Raw genomic sequence first — 18,042 nt, forward strand, 5'->3', positions numbered from 1 at the left:
TACTGCAAACATAAATTTTATTAAAAAATAATTATTTTAATTATTTTAACTTTATCAGTTATATTTAATTTTAATATACTTTAATTTTATTATTTGGATTTAAAAATTATTTAATTTAAATATTTAAATTTTGTAATATCTTATTTTATCGTGTAATATCAAATTTTAATTGTATAATATCATATGTCGGTCGTTATCGTATAACGTATATATTGTGTAGTAACTTACTATTAGGGATGTCAATCGGACCGGCCTATCGTATAGCATATATATTGTGTAGTAACTTACTATTTACTATCATTAAAAGATGACCAATATTTTTTGGATGACACGAAATCCGCACGAATCCGACACGACCTATATTTTTTTGGATGACACGAAATCCGCACAAATTTGTTTGGGTTGAACCCGATAAGAACACGATGATTTGGGTTGGGTTGGGTTGGGACCCGATAAGGTTGGGTCGATATTGGGTTGACCCGATAGCGACCCAATCCGCACGATTTGCCAGCCCTATTATATTAAAAATAATCTCATATTTATCGATTTTGAAATGATATGAATCATATCATTTCAAAATCGATAAATATGAGATTATTTTTAATATAATATTGTCAATAAATTTATTTTGGATAACTCCCAAATGAAAAGCGCTACCCCATATACAATTGTTTTCAACTTCAAGAATGCACTTCCCACTCAATAATTGTGCAATTAGTTACATACTCGCCAGCTTTGGCAATAAGATTACTTGAAAAAATTCTCTTTCGTATCTCAATGAACATTCCCAACGCACGACTAAATTTATTCACAAAACATCAATAGTCCAAGCAACCATCAATAGTTAGATATCTAAAACATTCACCTTCACTAGTTTTTCAAGAGATAAAAGGCATCAAAAGTAGGAGCAAAACAAAATACAGACTCTCTTTTCTCCTGATTCACTCATAGTTTCAAAAACTTAATCTTCTATATACTAGAAATAGTTAGTAAATACATTCACTTCTTCTACTTCTTCGCCGACTTCTTCTGCTATCCTCCTCTGCAAACATCTTCTGCTATCCTCCTCTGCAAACATCTTCTGCTGATCCTTCGCCATTCTAACTCGAAGCCTATCCAGCTCCCTATAGTTGGTAAGGTTCTTTTTCATGGGGCAAGAACACAAGAAAGTGCGGCACGGATGATGGTCATCAACACCGTTGCCACACTCCCAACACACTGTCTCGTTTTTGCCATGAACACGCCGAAAGTGACTACGAACCACACTACTAACGGTTGATTTAAAAATGCAATCTAGGAAGTTGCACAACTAGAACAGCTTGGGCGGTTCCTCCTTCGCCTTGGGCTGCTTCGCATTCTGCGCACCCTTGTCCTTCTTCGGCACACCTTTGTCGAAGAAGCACACCCTTGTCCTTCTTCAGCAATAGTATCAACCTGCATCTAGAAACAATCAACCTAACATAATTTTTCGCCAAGGACTTCTGCTCACATATTTCTGATAAAGGAATATTGTTTTACAGACATGAACACTTTAGATCAATTAGATAGCAATTAGATATCAATTAGATCTTTGCATACTTCCACCGGTCATAACCGCCGGCTACTTCCACCGGTTGTAGTATTTTGTTTGAATATAATGGTGGTCTTTAAGAAGGAATTTGAATTGGTATATGAGGACATTTAGAGTGCATTTAATGGCTCAATCCGATATTTGATTTGTTGGTTAAAATTTTTCGTGTGCTTCGTTCAATGGACAAGGACCCGTTAAATTAAGGCTGAAAATTGTTGTTTTATTATCATGAAAAATTTAGTGATAATAATCTTTGCAACACTATTACTACCTCCATCCCCCAAAATTTGTCCCACTTTAACTCAACACGGGTTTGAAGAAATGTAATGGAAAGTGAGTTGAAAAAGTTAGTGGATTGTGGGTTCTATTTTTATATATTAGTTTTATAATAAAATGTGAGTAGGAATGAATTAGTGGAATATGGAGTCCAGTTAGGGGTGAGCATTCGGGTTTCGGTTCGGTTTTTTTGCCAAAACCGAACCAAACCCAAAAAACTGAATTTAGTTCAAAATTCAAACCGAACCGAACCGAAAAACTGAAAAAACCGAAATCCGAAAAACCAAAAACCGAAAACCGAATTTAAAAAAAAAATGAAAAACCGAAAAAATAGCATATATATATATATATATATATATATATAATTTAATTTATTTTATATATATTAATAGAATATAAATATATATAATATAAAATTAATAGAATATATATAATACATATTATATAAAATATATTAAAAGAATATATATTATATATATGATATAATATATTAAATTAATAGAATAAATATATATAATATAATATTTAAAATATAATTCGGGTTTTTGGTTATTTTTTTCGCCCGAATCGAACCGAACAAAAAAAACGAATTTTTTGTATTTTTAAAACCGAACCGAACCGAAAAAACCAAAAAAACCAAACCGAATTTCAAAATTTCGGTTTGGTTCGATTCGGATAATCGGTTTTCGGTTTAATTATGAAATGATATCGATTTTATACCATTTGCCTTTAGGTCTTCTAACATAAATTTCATTTAATTAGACGGAAGTTATTTAAAAACTCCCGCCTTCTTTAAAAGATTCTGGACAGTGGCTATTCTCCGGATAAAAGTCAGAATATGGTGGTCCAGGTCATTTCGGGGCAAGCGGATCATTTATGATGAAGAGGATGAGCTTTTTGCTCACCCCTAGGTCCACTACCAAAAATGATAAAAAGTGAAATGAGACAAATTTTGGGGGACGGATGGAAATGGAAAAATGGGACAAATTTTGGGGGACGAAGGTAATAAAATTTTAAATTACCAGAATTACTAATATAGGCTTCAATCTTAGAAATGTAAACAAATTTATAACACGTGAATATGCTTCACAAAAATATAGCAACATCAGATAAATCACCAACTATTCACATATCTATTTACATTCCAACATTACTGATTTGGCAGAAATAACATGGACGTTGTTGGATATCTCTAAACTGATTTACATCGAAATAGATATCAAATCGACACCTAAGTTATTCAACCTATCAACACATGGATATGTTTCACAAAAACATAGCAGCAAAAGACAAAAGGGTTATTAGCCTGTAAATACATGAACTTTCCATTTTTTCTGCTTTTTCCCCAAAACTTTGTTTTTTGAATATAAATACATGAACTTTGGATTTTTTTGTTTTTTCCCCAAAATATAATTTTTCACCAAATTAAAGCTGATGTGTTCACCGGAAAGCACCAACATTGCAGAAACGCCGGTAATAAAAAACGACATCGTTTATAATAAATGAGCTAATTTGCTTATAATTGCACAAACATTTGAGATATTCTACTTTTTCCACTACACTTCAAAAATTCATCATTTTCCTATCCAAATTTATCATCACTTTTGAGGATGATAAGTTTGTTGTGAATCTCGGGGACCGTACATGTACAAATTTATCAACAAATTTGGATGGAAAAATGATGAATTTTTCAAGTGTAATGGAATTATGAAGAAATTTAATGGAAAAAATGATGTAATGAATTGAGTTTTTTAATCATATTTATTTTTGTAAATTTTCATGATATTAACATTGAATTTAGCGAAGAAAGGTTGGGGAAATGCAAGAAAGTTTCATTTAATTTGGAGAAATATCAGACAGTTTCAAAAGTTTGGGGAAAAAAAGTAGAATATCTCAAATGTTTGTGCAATTATAAGCAAATTAGCTCATTTACTATAAACGATGCCGTTTTTTATTACCGGCATTTCTGCCATGTTGGTGCTTTCCGGTGAACACATCAGCTTTAATTTGGTGAAAATTTATTTTTTGGGGAAAAAACAAAAAAGTCCAAAGTTCATGTATTTATATTCAAAAAACAAAGTTTTGGGGAAAAAGCAGAAAAAATGGAAAGTTCATGTATTTATAGGCTAATAACCCAAAGACAAAATACCAACTATTCTCAGATCTGTTTACATTCCAATATTGTTGTTTTGGCATAAATAACATAGACATGCCATCGAAATATAGTTTATGGACTGCATAGCAATTAACACAGATGCTAGATATCAAGAGTCATGTATCGTGAAAATTTGAAGATTATTAGTTCGTGTTATGTCACAATTTTAGTAGGAAGATTTTTGAAAGATCTGGTGAGAGAAAGAATTTTGTTGAGTACGAAAGGGTCGAGAAACATGGTGTTGGTGGGTTTGTGGTAGTCAGTTTGTGGATGATTTATTTGATTTTATGGAAATATATTTTCTAGCTTAGTTGGCTTCTTGCTATTGTCGAATTTAGAGATTGACGACATGTAAATCGTTGCAAGGAAGATATCTGGTGTTGGTGGAAAAATTTGCAACCATGGTTTAGATATTGTAGAGGTTACTCTATGTTCTTACCGACGGTCAATTCAGAAATGATTTTTGGTTGCGCTTTTATTAGGTTTTTAAGGGGATGACTGTGTAATGGTATCCAATTAATAATTAATATACATGTTTTGAAATATTTAGGCTAATATGTAGTATAAGTCTTGATTCCACCAAGAATATTTTTAATACTCTGTATTCCAAAATTGTCATTCAAACTCAACAATGGATGTAATACCATTAGCAAAAGTGAAGATCAATTGGTTATCATGTTTAATTATTTTTTTAAGTATTCATCTTTATCCACACACAACTAAATATTTATGTATCAAGAATTATGAGCTGTAAAAATTGGAAGATTTTAGCTTGTAATAATAATGTTGATAACACTTGTGATTTTAGTGTTAATGTCATTTACAAGGACAATTTTTAAAATTTATGAACTATTTTTTTGTTGTTATCACGTGAATTTATTCTCATTTATGTATATTCATTCTTTTTGATATTTTTTTTATTGTGAACTTTTATTTTGTTGAATATAAATTGTCACTAATTAATTTGTATTGATGGTGTTTTAGTATGTCATTGAAGTGTGGTTGTTATGTTTGTATTAGATATTTTAAATTGGTCTATTCTAATCAATATTTGATTCTTTCTCTCTTTTAAATTTACATTTAATTAATTAATTTTTTTTATTTATCTAATAAAATGCTACTCCATATTACACATTCTTTTATTTTTCGAAGATCACACAATGATATTAATCTTATTTCCATTGATTTATTGAGAATGTATAATTTGTACGTGACAACTATAAGGCTCGTGCATAGTACGAGTGCTGATACTAGTTTATGAGTAAATATGTCAATTTGTCATTTTTTGTCATTTTGACTTATGTGTAACACTGTTAGGGCCTAACATGCACCCTATCAATTCACTCTCTCCGGTTGTTGTACCGCCCTTTCTTTTAGTATCGTGCCGTGGTCTCCGCCTCCTCCATCGCCCAATGTTTTCTCCCCTTTCTTTATCATCGCCCCTTTAACCACTGTATTATAGTCATTTTCCCAGTTTTAGATTGTTGCAAGTGTCCTCATGCCTCTTGCACCTCCTCCTTGTCCTCATCGCCCCCTATTGGATCACGAACATTGTAGCAACCATCATAGGAGTGTGAGCAATATGACAAATCAAATTTGCCCTTTTCAAATATAAATGCTTAGGCATATCCCATTCTTTTTTAACTTTTCAATGAAGATTATTGTGTTAATTTCAACATTTCTCAATTATTCACTACTTGTTTACTACTCCGTTCATGTGACTATTATTGCCCCTACAAATACAGCTTCGAAAACAATCTTATCCACTAATCAACTCGATCATTAGCCGAAAACGATTGACATTTTGGCATTACACAAATAATTAAAAAAAAAGCAAAATTATCCCCAATATCCCGCCATCTGGGGTTTTAAGCAAAACCCTAAATCCCCAAACCATCACTCATCCCCACTTCCACCATCAGAATTCTTCACCTGGAATCCAATCAACTGCAGATATGAGTTTCGCGGCGTTCAAGATGATGCATTGGGCAACCGGCATCGAGCACTGCGCCTCGGGTTTCATCACCCATTCCTCCGCAGATTCCACGCCCAAAATCCCTCCGATCACCGCCGACGACATGGACTCGGACTGGGCCACCTCCACCAAGCTGATTGGAGCGGTTCCCAACCTCATTACTGCTGCCGCCAACGTTCTTGAAGTTTACATTGTAAGAATTCAGGAAGAGGCTTCTCCGTCCTTAGCTCACAAAGCTGCTGCCGAGCCCAAGGGTGGTGGAGCCGTCTTAGCTGGCATTTCCGTTGCCTCACTTGAGCTCGTTTGCCATTATAGGTTTCTTCTTTTCCTATATCTAGTATTTACTTGAATTATGCCTTTTCTTTGTCGTAAATAATTCAGCTGTGCAATGTTGAAAAGCTTTGTCGCACTTTTTGGCTAGGAGGATGCTCCAGGAAAATACTGTATTGCAGGGCATGTTGTATTGAGAAATTGTCCTCTTGATTTTAGTTTTCAGCTTGGTTTGATGGCTTGCATAGCTATACTTTGTTTTTAATTAGTTAATATTATATGTGTTCAAATTGATGATTGGAGGAATTAGTTGAAATTTGTTGGAAATGTTTGAATGTTCGTAGGTAAAATTGCGAAATTTTTGTTTCCAACAATGTTACTAGCTCTCCCACTCTGCATGATAGAGTCTTAATATGAAGCTAAATTCATCAAATGCAACAAATGCACCATCATGATTACTTATTTTGTGTTCTATTACTTATTGTCTTTCACATTGTTTAAGATTGTATTAAGAAAGTAGTGGGGTTGTGGTTGAGCTTACATAACATCATCATCATTATCATACTCAGTATTTTAACCTAGTTTTGGAATTTGGATTAATATGTAGCTATCTACTGGAGTAAATTTTGTTAATATTAGCAATGATTTTTTTGTTGCTCCCACAATTTTTAAGAATGAGTGTCAGTTTCCTCAAGTAATTTGTTACAATGGAAAAACAGTATTATTTGTTATTTCAGATGCTAATTCGATTTTGTTTAATGCCGTGTAGGTTGCATGGTAATGTGGAGTCATTGGGGGTGTTACCAAATGGAGCTACTGATGGTGGAAAGAGGAGAGACTCTATTATATTGACTTTTCGAGATGCAAAAATATCAGTTTTGGAGTTTGATGAATCAATATATGGGCTACGAACCAGGTGTGATGTAATCTTATTATTGCAAATTCCTTTCCCACACATTGAAGGAACACAACGCGTTCTATGGTGCTATTGGTGGCACTCATATAGTCATATGCATATATAAGTAGCTCTTTACATTATTTGTGACAGGAAAAATAGGTCTTTGATTTATTTTTATTTATATATGTTGCTATATTTCTTCAACATGAACTTGTGAACTCAAACTGCCTACATAACAAACCTGAAGCTGTGGAGAGTAATTTCTGATTGTAAGTTGCAAATAGAATGAATGTCTGTTGTTACTAGTATGCCTCAACACCAACTATCATTAGAATGCTGTTTGGTGGTAATTTACTTATAGATACTTTTACTTCTTCTCTTTCAGTTCCATGCATTGTTTTGAGGGTTCTGATTGGGTTCACTTGAGAAGAGGCAGAGAATTTTTCCCAAGAGGCCCACTAGTGAAAGTTGATCCATTGGGGAGGTGTGTTGCGGTGCTTGCATATGGATTACAAATGATAGTCCTCAAAGCAGCTGAGGTTTTGTAACTGATCTGTCTTTACTCTGTTACAGTTCTTTTGATATGAATATTTTGATTACTAGGAACACAATATATATTTCTATTGCTACTACTAGATATTTACTCCATATTGTATCATGAACTATTTCGAATGTTGGGGATGATGAATGTTTGAGCCATGTGGATCACGCTGCTTTCAAGTAGTAACTGCTTATATCATTTTTTTAAATTGTAAATTCAATTGTGAAACGTGATGTTAGGCTAGCACTGGTTTAACTGCACCTGCAGAGGACAGTACTTTCAGGGCAGCTGCTGCATCTCGAATTGAATCATCGTATATTGTTGGCTTACAAGATCTTGATATGAACTATGAAGCATGTTAAAGATTTCATCTTCATCCATGGTAAGTATTCTCATCCATGGTAAGGATTCTGATTTGTTTTTTTTGGCATCCCTTTTTAATAAAGGGTGGTTCAGAAAATCCAATATGGCTAAGTATATATTCTCAAATATTTGTGTGTGCTTTTTGTCGCTATAGATTTCCTAATCATTGTAATTTCCTTACCCATACTTCAGTGGAAAGTTTTGATTGTATACTTCAGAATAGTCAATAAAAAGCATGCACCAGAACCAGATTGAGAATCAGCACTTTCTTATGGGCTACAGCACACAAATTTCCTTTCTTGTAACTGCCGATGTTTAATTGCTGATTTTGAAAAGGGCTTATGATGATTTTTTTTTCTGTTCTGTATTTTTAATTGGGTGCTAATCTGATCTTTATCTTTCCAAGTTGTAGGTTTCCCAATATATGCTTGGTTTGATAGCTTTGATTTCTAAAATGACTGCATTATTCAATTCTGTCAAGTGTCGTTTTCTAAATGGCAGAGACTGACTATTACTTGTTTGGTTCTATTGACTTTCTCATCATTGCCGCTCCTTTTATCTCAAGTTTAAGTTGAGCTTATTGGTTACATGGCAAAAAAACTAGTTTGGGAAGTCTACGACATAGATCTTTTCTGTATATTTTCCTTTGAGTAGGTGGAATTGTCAAAATCTTCTCTAATTTGGATAATTTGATGCTAGTGATAAAGAAAAAATCTGTTTTATGCTTTAAGGTTGTAGTTACCAGATTTTGACCTTCTTCAGTTAAAATTTATAAGTTATAATTTAATGTGGTTGTGGATTAAATTAAGTGAGAGTGCAGTTATAGACAACTCCAACTCAGTGAGACACTCTTGACCGCCAGCAACTAAGTGGTAATCAATTTATAATAAATGATTAAATTCTCAATTCAACTTCATAATTTTTTTGGGTACACCAAATGATACGAGTTGGCGGGTCTACAAAAGGGGAAACCGCCAGTTGGTTTGGCCAACCGAGTCAGAGGAAAAGGGGGAAGAATGAAGGAGAGGCAGGCGCACAAATCTCGGCTGTAGTTAGGTTGTTAGGAGTTTTCAAATTCAAATAAAGTTGTTGCAGATGCTGTTAGTTATTGCTGATTTTTCTCTAATTGTAAGTCTATATATTGAAGTTCCAAAATACAGAAAAGCATCTGGGGAATTTAGTATTGGACGATCGTAGTATCGTAGGCCTCCTTGTGAGGATTTCCGTTGAAGTGTCATTTCATTTCTCATATCAATAAAGCCGAGTTCTTTCATCTGATTGAGTGTGGGAGTTTATTTCTTCCTCTGCATATTTTATAGAGCACTTCTTGTGCTCCTCTTATTGCCCGGTACCTTTACTCTTATCAATTGGTGCGGTGAACGATGGTTAACACTCGTAATACGGACACGCGGCTGGAGGGATTAGAGAAGGTCACCGGAGATCTGGAGAAAAAGACCGAGACATTGACTGCCATGGTAGATGAACTCAATCTCCAGTGTTCCAAAAAGGGTGCGCAAGTTACAAAGATTGGAGCTCAACTCGAGGCCTTTATGGCGGAGGTCCGAACCGCCCTCGCCACGGGATCTTCTTCCAAATCAACAGATCCACCTACGGATGGTGACTCCACCGGAAGCATGACAGCAACAGGGGACAACTCAAACCTGTCTATGCCTACGTTTGACGGAACAGATACTATAGCGTGGCTCGCGCGCGCGGAGCAATATTTCTTGGTGTCAAAAACCTCCCCGGAGAAGCGGCTGGACATTGCAATGGTGGCTTTGGCTGGGCCAGCCTTGCCATGGTTCCTACTTCTGCGACGCCGTCTTCCGGTGCTCAATTGGGAACAACTCAAACGGGAGATAATGAAGCGTTTCGGTGATAAAATGGCTCTAGATGGCTACGAGGCTTTCGCCTCAACCCAACAAGAGGGTTCCCTCGTCGAGTTTGTAGCGGCTTTCGAGGCCCGTCTTGCCCAAATACCGGACCTGGCAGATCACCAATACTTGGGGTTCTTCTTGGCAGCTCTTCGCCCAGAGATTCGGATGCACCTGAAGGCAGCGCAACTTTCTTCTTATTCGGATGCAGTGCAAATGGCTTTAAAACTGGACCAGCTCTCCGGTACTCATCAGGTGAGCAGACCTCTTTCCCCCGCGGTTCTGCCGCCCCAGGGTATGTCTCGCCAGAACCCAAAAGGGTTCTCCCCGACGCCGGCGTCGTTTTCCTCTTCAGGTTCTAACCGCCCCAACCGTTTCCGGAATATATCTTCCGAAGAGTACAAAAAGCACATCGCCGCGGGTACCTGTTTCAAATGCGGCCTCAAATTTGGCCCCACTCATCGGTGCCCCCCAAAGACTCTCAATGTTCTTGTCATCGATGATGATGATCCTAGTTACGACGATGTGGAGACCGAGAACCAGATGGATAACGGGACCCAACTGGAGCTCCAGCTTTCGGAACTATCTTGTAACGGCTTGGATACCTCCCGCACTATGAAGCTGTTCGGTGGCATCGAAACCAATAAGATCCTAGTCATGGTCGACAGCGGGGCAAGTCACTGTTTCATCTCAGATCACCTGGTCAGACGTCTGCAGTTCCCAATCACGGGCACAGCACCCTACTCCGTCACGCTGGGAAACGGTTCGTCGGTCAGCGCTTCTGGCATCTGCCACGCCGTGCCTCTTCGGTTGGCATCTGCCACGCCGTGCCTCTTCCTCTGCATATTTGATAGAGCACTTCTTGTGCTCCTCTTATTGTCCGGTACCTTTACTCTTATCACCAAAGGTCTCTAATAAGAGGACTCTTCTGATTTGCTGTGAAAGAAGTCTTACTTGTAGCCATTGCTTGGTCTAGACTCTAATCAGTGGTTTTATTTAATCTTTTGTTTTTGCTTTTAGGTCCTTACTATCCTGATTATATTTCTCTAAGATTCAGGCAACTAATTTGTGATCTGTTCGTATATCTTTTCTCAGCAACTTCATTTCATTATGAACCTCAGCCAATTCCCAGCAACTCCTTTTTTGAATGATTAAAAGCTATTTTTCAGGTTATATTGAGCCTGTTGTGGTAATTCTTCATGAACATGAGCTTACATGGGCGGGTCGGGTTGCTTGGAAACATCACACTTGTATGGTTTCCGCACTCAGCGTCAATACAACATTAAAGCAGCATCCGCTCATATGGTCAGACATGGTCAGTGTTTTAAAATATGATCCTCTTATTTTACTTATAGGGTCTCATGTAATTGTTCCAACTATATTAAGAGCTTATCATGTCATGTCTTAGGAATATTTTTTCTTTACGTGCTAATGTTAATATAGCATATTTTTGTGGTGCTAGAGGTTTACTTTATGACCTGCATCCATCGTTGAGAAAGCCTTCATTATGATGCCTCAGTTATCTTCTATTTGTACCTTTCTTAGGCATTGATAGATTACAAAGGAAGAACGTTGGAGTTTGTACACTAGCTTAAAGCTAACCACCCTCTAATATCCAACCAATGTTAATCTGAACTAATTACTATATTTTTCTATATGATTTTCAGAATCTCCCTCATGATGCATACAAGCTTCTTGCAGTTCCTTCACCTATTGGTGGAGTTCTTGTAATTGGTGCGAATACAATTCATTATCATAGCCAGGTTTGCTCTTTTTGGCATTGCATCTTCGGTATCACCTGCTTTTCCATTCTTTTTGTCCTGCTCTATATCTGATGATGCTTAATTGGTCAGTCTGCTTCATGTCACTCGGGGTTGAACAATTTTGCTGTTCCCGCAGATGGAAGGTGAAATTTCTGCTTCACTATTTCTTTCTGCCCCTTCTTTTCTCTATAATATGTGGAGAAGGATGTATTACCATTCAATATAATCTACTAGTTTTTTAAGTTAGACCGTGCATGTATTATTAGACTAACTATTGGTTCATTGCTGACTTTGCCTCTTATAATGATTTACATTAGGAATAAGTGCATCACAAAGCACGGTGCCACCTTTTAGGATAGGTTATACATTGTTCTTCCGTCCCGTTCCTGAAAAAACTACTTATTGTACATATAGGTTTGCTGGTTTTAAAGGTGATATTTGTAAACATAGTACTTACTGTTAATAACTTTGATTAGAATGTTTGATATCTCCACCTAGCCTTATTACTAAGAAGTTGCATTATTTCTAATGTATATGCACTCCTCTTTCAGTCAAGAGATGCCTAGGTACTACGGAGCTTGTTGCCGCCACTGCGACATGGTTAACTAATGATGTTGCTGTGTTCTCCTCTAAATCTGGGGAGCTGCTTTTGCTTACTCTTGTTTATGATGGGAGGTTGGCGATTTATTATTCTCACTTGGTTCTCCTATTGGAGACATACGGAAGTGCTGTATTCATTTTGTTTAACTAAGTCAACCCTTGCATCTAATTTTACATATTCTGTTTCTGACATGGGTGTTTAGAATATTCTTTTGCTGACTTATCTGGCTCAACAATTTTATCTTATGATCTGTTGGTAGAGCGTGTTACTGGGAATATCTGGAAATTTCTTTATGTTATGTTTATAGCTTTTCAAATATTGCCAGATTAAACCTCTGCAGATCTGCTTTGAAAGACTTCCTAGTGATGTGTTATCATTTTGGTTGAGAGTATGCAAAAATGGGATACTTAAGCTTCAAGTGTAGAATATGATGTATAAATATGCCTGGGCTATGCATTGTTGGCTTGCCTTTGATTGTGTAAAAACTAGGACGGTGACATTACTTATGTAGTCATATACTGTATATTTGATATGCTGTCCTATTCAATTCTGCAGAGTTGTTCAGAGGCTTGAACTGATGAAGTCAAGAGCTTCAGTCCTTACATCGGTCAGCCACATTAAGTTCATGTTATTGCACATTACCTGATGAACATCTGCAATGATAGATTTTTCATCAACTGAACTTGATTTTTTGTAGGACATTACTACCATTGGAAGCTCGTTTTTCTTTTTGGGCAGTCGGTTGGGTGATAGTCTGCTTGTACAGTACTATTCTGGAATTGGAGCTCCAACACTAAGTCCTGGTGTAAAGGAAGAGGTTTGTCATTTTGACTGTTAGAACTCAGGATGATTATATTTCAAGTTTGCTTTCTTAAAATAAGACTTGATCTTGAAATGCGGGCTCTGTAAGTGCTGGCATAATATTAGCCATGGGGTTTGGAAGTCTCTAGTTCTTTTTATGTATCTTAAGGCACGGTTAACTCAACATGGGCTGTGCATGTTCTCCTTTTCTCTAGGTTGGGGATATTGAAAGTGATGCCTCTTCAATGAAGAGACTGCGGAGATCTCCTTCTGATGCATTGCAGGATTTGATTACCAGCGAGGAACTTACATTCTATGGCACAGGTCCAAACAATGCGCAAATAGCTCAGGTTAAACCATGATCTGCATTCTTTGCTGAGCTCCATTGTGTTAATTTTATTATGATTTTTTTAATGTGAAGTAGAACTACGCTCAAAGAGAACTGGCCTGTTTTTTCTTAAAACTAACCTTAAATTTTTAATTGTTTTAGCATCAAGAAAATTCTATACGTATCATATATTGCTTTGATATCAAGGTTGTCATTTATTCTCTGCTGGAGAAATGATTAAAGTTTGTGACAACCTGACAATAGTGCTTCATTAGGATCGTAGAAGATGCTTCTTCAGCCTATCTGTGATGTTTGTTTTTATAGTTGATGGTGCTCTATATAACATCAGCCTCTCTTCATGAGCTTGAATTTTGTTTGGGAAAATGCTTTAAGCAGATTCTGAGAATCTTCTCAACAGAGAGCCTATAAATATACATTGCTTTGAATACGGCCAATATTTATAATTTATCTATCAAAGATTTCAATCAGAAGGCTCAACAATTGCTTTGAGGATGAATGTAACAACTAAACTTCACCAGACCACCTTGACTTGCGTTTATTGTTGGATCTCTCATTGTAAGTTTGGGACCATAAGGTTTTCTTCACATTCTCCCCTAGTACTGATAAATTCGAAACATTGACAAGCCTTTTAAAATTCTAGCTGCTTTGAACTTTGCATCTTAGTTTCTTACTGAAGCGCAATTTTAATTTTAGAACAGCGATATTATGTTTATGGACTTGAGGTTGTACTCATCTCGAATGTGAAGTCATATGAATTAACTAGATGATATGGTTTCCTATCGTATCTTGGGTTCTGTTTCTGTTGCAATTTGACCTTGATGAACTTGATTGGATGTCATGTCAGATCTCGCATAGTATGCTGATAAATTTCATTCTAAGCTGCTGAATTGACATTTGATTTTAATGCATTAATACTGAAATATGAGTATTTTAGAATTTTCTATTTTTTAAGAGATGAGTTGGTTATTTGGTTTTTGCAGAAAAACTTTACCTTTGCTGTACGGGATTCATTGCTTAATATTGGTCCACTAAAGGATTTCTCTTATGGTTTGAGAATTAATGGTGATCCAAATGCTACAGGAGTTGCGAAGCAAAGTAATTATTAACTGGTTAGTTGTAGCTTCATTCTTCAGTTTAAGTTGGCTTATCAGTTGGTAACCAATGCATTGCTAAAAGTGTTGTCCTTATTTATTAAATTGTCCTTCATTGTTCAGACATTTATAGTCCTTCGTTATCTGATATACAAATTATGTATGCATCCTCTACAGTGTTGTCAAAATGTCGTTCGGGTCGCTCGGGTCGCCCGGGTCGCCTGGGTCGAGACCATCACCGCCCCAACATGGGTGGGTTGATCGAGATACAGGGTCGCCGCTGGGTCGACTGGGTCGAGTGGGTCGCCTGGGTCGAGTGAGTCGCCTGGGTCACACTAAACAACATGTTATCTCTGATTTTCTCAAATCTCTCACATGTTTTCTGTCTCTGTCAATCACAATTCTTTATATATATGCATGCACCACATCAAACTTTTCAAACCTACTTTCTACACTTTAGAATTCGGCCTCTTCACTCCTAAACAAATAAACAATTCAAAGATCTTTTGCTGCCACCCTTCATATATTCCTTTGTTTTGATATTTTCAGACAATGGTTTCAATTATTTATTGTGTTATGACTTATGAATTGTTTTGATATTTTGATCATTTCTATTTTCCATTTTATCTCTATTCACATGAATTGCGTCTACATTTATATTATTTGATGTATTATAAACATTAGAGCAATATATTTATTTTATTTAATATTAAAAGGTAAAAAAATTAACCTAGCTTTGTGGGTCTCTCGACCCCGTCGACTCGTCGACCCGCGACCCGAATTTTCACCTCATCGACCCGGTGCGCCCCGCGACCCTAACAACACTGATCCTCTATCTAGGTATGCTGTTCTGGCCATGGAAAAAATGGTGCTCTCACAGTACTTCAAAAATCAATCCGCTCAGATACAATAACTCAAGTGTGTACACCTCCTTTTACTACTCACTACATGGGCTTTTTAAATATATGGTTATTGCTGTGCTTCTTGTATAATTCTGGAAGATGTTATACCCTACTGTCCTACACATGATTTTTCTAATGTCTAGTAGTAAATATGAATGAATTATCTGTGAATAAGTCAGTATGTTTTTAGAACAGAAAATGAAAAGTAAAAAATCATGTAAGTTGTGGTTATTCTTACATTGTTAGCTTGTCATGCGATGCCTTCAGTTATATAAACTTAGTTTTCTATTGGTAAAACTATTAGACTACACACTTGTGGAAAACTGTCAAATTAAGATAAAAAAACATAAGAATATCTCTTCTTAGAATCCGTGAATGTCAAATTTCTATTTTGACATTGGAACTTAGTAGTTGGGATGTCAATCAGACCAAGCCCATTTGTTTTTTTAGCTAGATTAATACTATTCCTTATCTTCCTAGAAAACATATACTCCCTCTGCATTCAAAAAATAGAAACATTTGAAACGGCACGGGTTTTAATGCACAATTGGTACAATAAGTGAGAAAAATTAGTAAAGTAAGAGAGAGGAAAAGAAAAATGAGTAAAGTAAGAGAGAGGAAGAGAAAAAGTAGCGAAAGTAGAGTTAGTGGATTGTGGGGTCCATGTCCTAAAATAGAAAGATTCTAAAGTTTCTATTTTTAAGGAACGGCCCAAAATGGATATGGTTGCTATTTTAAAAAACGGAGGGAGTATATAAAGAAAATGCAAAATAAATAAATAAAATGTTTGATCTACACTTTGAAATTGTCCTTTTTGTAGGGTCTTAAATATTACAAATGCCCCCATGTGTATTTGGTCTCCATACATCGTTGCGAACTATATTTTGATGTATAGCATTTTCTATTAGGGTACTATACATAATGTCTTGTGTATAAGTTGTATAATTAAATTAAGGCTGAGTAATATTGAGAGCTTCTAACTTTCTTCTTCGCAGAATGTAAAGCTTTAAGAGAATTTTAGTTTTTCCTTGATTGTTTCATGATTTGTTTATACCTTGTTTCTGAAGGAATCATTACCTGGTTGCAAAGGAATTTGGACCGTCTACCACAAGAATTTGCGCAGTGACTCCTCTAAAGGAGTAGCTGATGAGGATGAATATCATACATACTTGATTATTAGTTTGGAAAATCGTACAATGGTATGCTGTTGTTCACCTTTTCCATCCGAAGAAGATAACATTTGGAAATTAATCACTATCTGTCGTATAAAAACTCTTAATGCCTTGACCTGTTATTTTCTTACTGTTGTATTCTGTTCTTGTTTTACCCTACAGCTATTGCAAACTGCTAATAATCTTGAGGAGGTAACTGAAAATGTGGACTATTACGTCCAAGGAACTACAGTTGCTGCAGGAAATTTATTTGGAAGGTGTGTTTCTTAGTCTACCGATAAACCATCATATAACATCTTTCTGGTATGTGTGTGCGCGCATGTGTTATTGGGAGGTTGGAGGTTCTGGAAGTAATTAGTCCTTTTCTGGAAGGAGGTGAAAAATGGTTCTGCTAAAGACTAAATTATGCAGGGGGTTCAAATTACTTATTGTCAGTTGTTTTTTTACAGCACACAAATATGCTTTATTAGGAGATTTGATGGTGAGAAGTTCTCTTATGGGAGGAACTTCTCTCGATATGACTACGAGGCAAGCCTTATACTCAGCTATTTTGTTATCACTCCTAATGCATGCGATTTGCTGCAACTCAAATACCTCGTTCCTTGTGCGACAGGAATGTGAATCTGAAGGGGAAACCTCAAGCCTTGTTTTCGAGTAACAGTTTGATGCCGCCTCCGGTGGAGAGGGCGCCATCGATGTGGAAGTGCCAGTCGTTCAAAGCGCCGGCTTGTGTTAAACAGAACAAAGTTATGCAGTCATAGTGTTGATAGGAATTGTGGCCAAAGGTAGGTATGTCTTTTTGGTAAAAAGCATAAGGCCATATTTTTTTTTCCTTGTGAACTTTTTGTGTTTTATTCTCCCATGTTTGTGAGTAGGGTGTCATGATTTTGAATTTGAGATGTATATTGGACTCGGTTGCTTGGATATGTTTGTTGCTGATTTATACTAAACCTGTTGTAATCAACACAGAAATTTTGTTATTTTTTTTATCTTGTTTAAGCTTTCAATATTTTGGCCTCAGCCACTATAGTTGTAAGAGCGGAACACTTTTGCCTATGTTCTTTTGTATAAGTAATTGTATATTATAGAAATGAGACTCACATTTTGTTAACTATTTTGCTTATGTAGCTAAATCCACTCTTAAGACTTGGTATGAATTTGATAGAGACACTTTTGCCTATGTTCATTTAGGCCCATGGGCTTAGCTGGTTAGAGAAATTTATGTATTGGGCTAGAAATAAATGAGTGCGTTGAAATTTTATTGGAGTAATATCTGATAATAAAACTAGTTGAACCTATGGTCGAATAAAAGTGGTTGGGCTGTGACAGTCTATGCCAATATTAGTCAGGCCCATAATGGCAACCACAATCATTTTTGAAAGAAAAAAAAACCGAATACATGATTTTAGTTTTAATCTTACATTAACTATTTCATCGGTTC

The 18,042-nt window shown here is 36.1% G+C and overlaps 1 pseudogene; it reads left to right on the top strand.

Annotated features, from left to right (window-relative positions):
- The first annotated feature begins 5,869 nt into the window (after positions 1 to 5,869).
- LOC121755654 lies at positions 5,870 to 17,621 on the top strand (annotated as a pseudogene).
- Positions 17,622 to 18,042: the final 421 nt, after the last annotated feature.

Source organism: Salvia splendens, chromosome 11 (genome assembly GCF_004379255.2).
Source record: "Salvia splendens isolate huo1 chromosome 11, SspV2, whole genome shotgun sequence".
Taxonomy (NCBI): domain Eukaryota; kingdom Viridiplantae; phylum Streptophyta; class Magnoliopsida; order Lamiales; family Lamiaceae; genus Salvia; species Salvia splendens.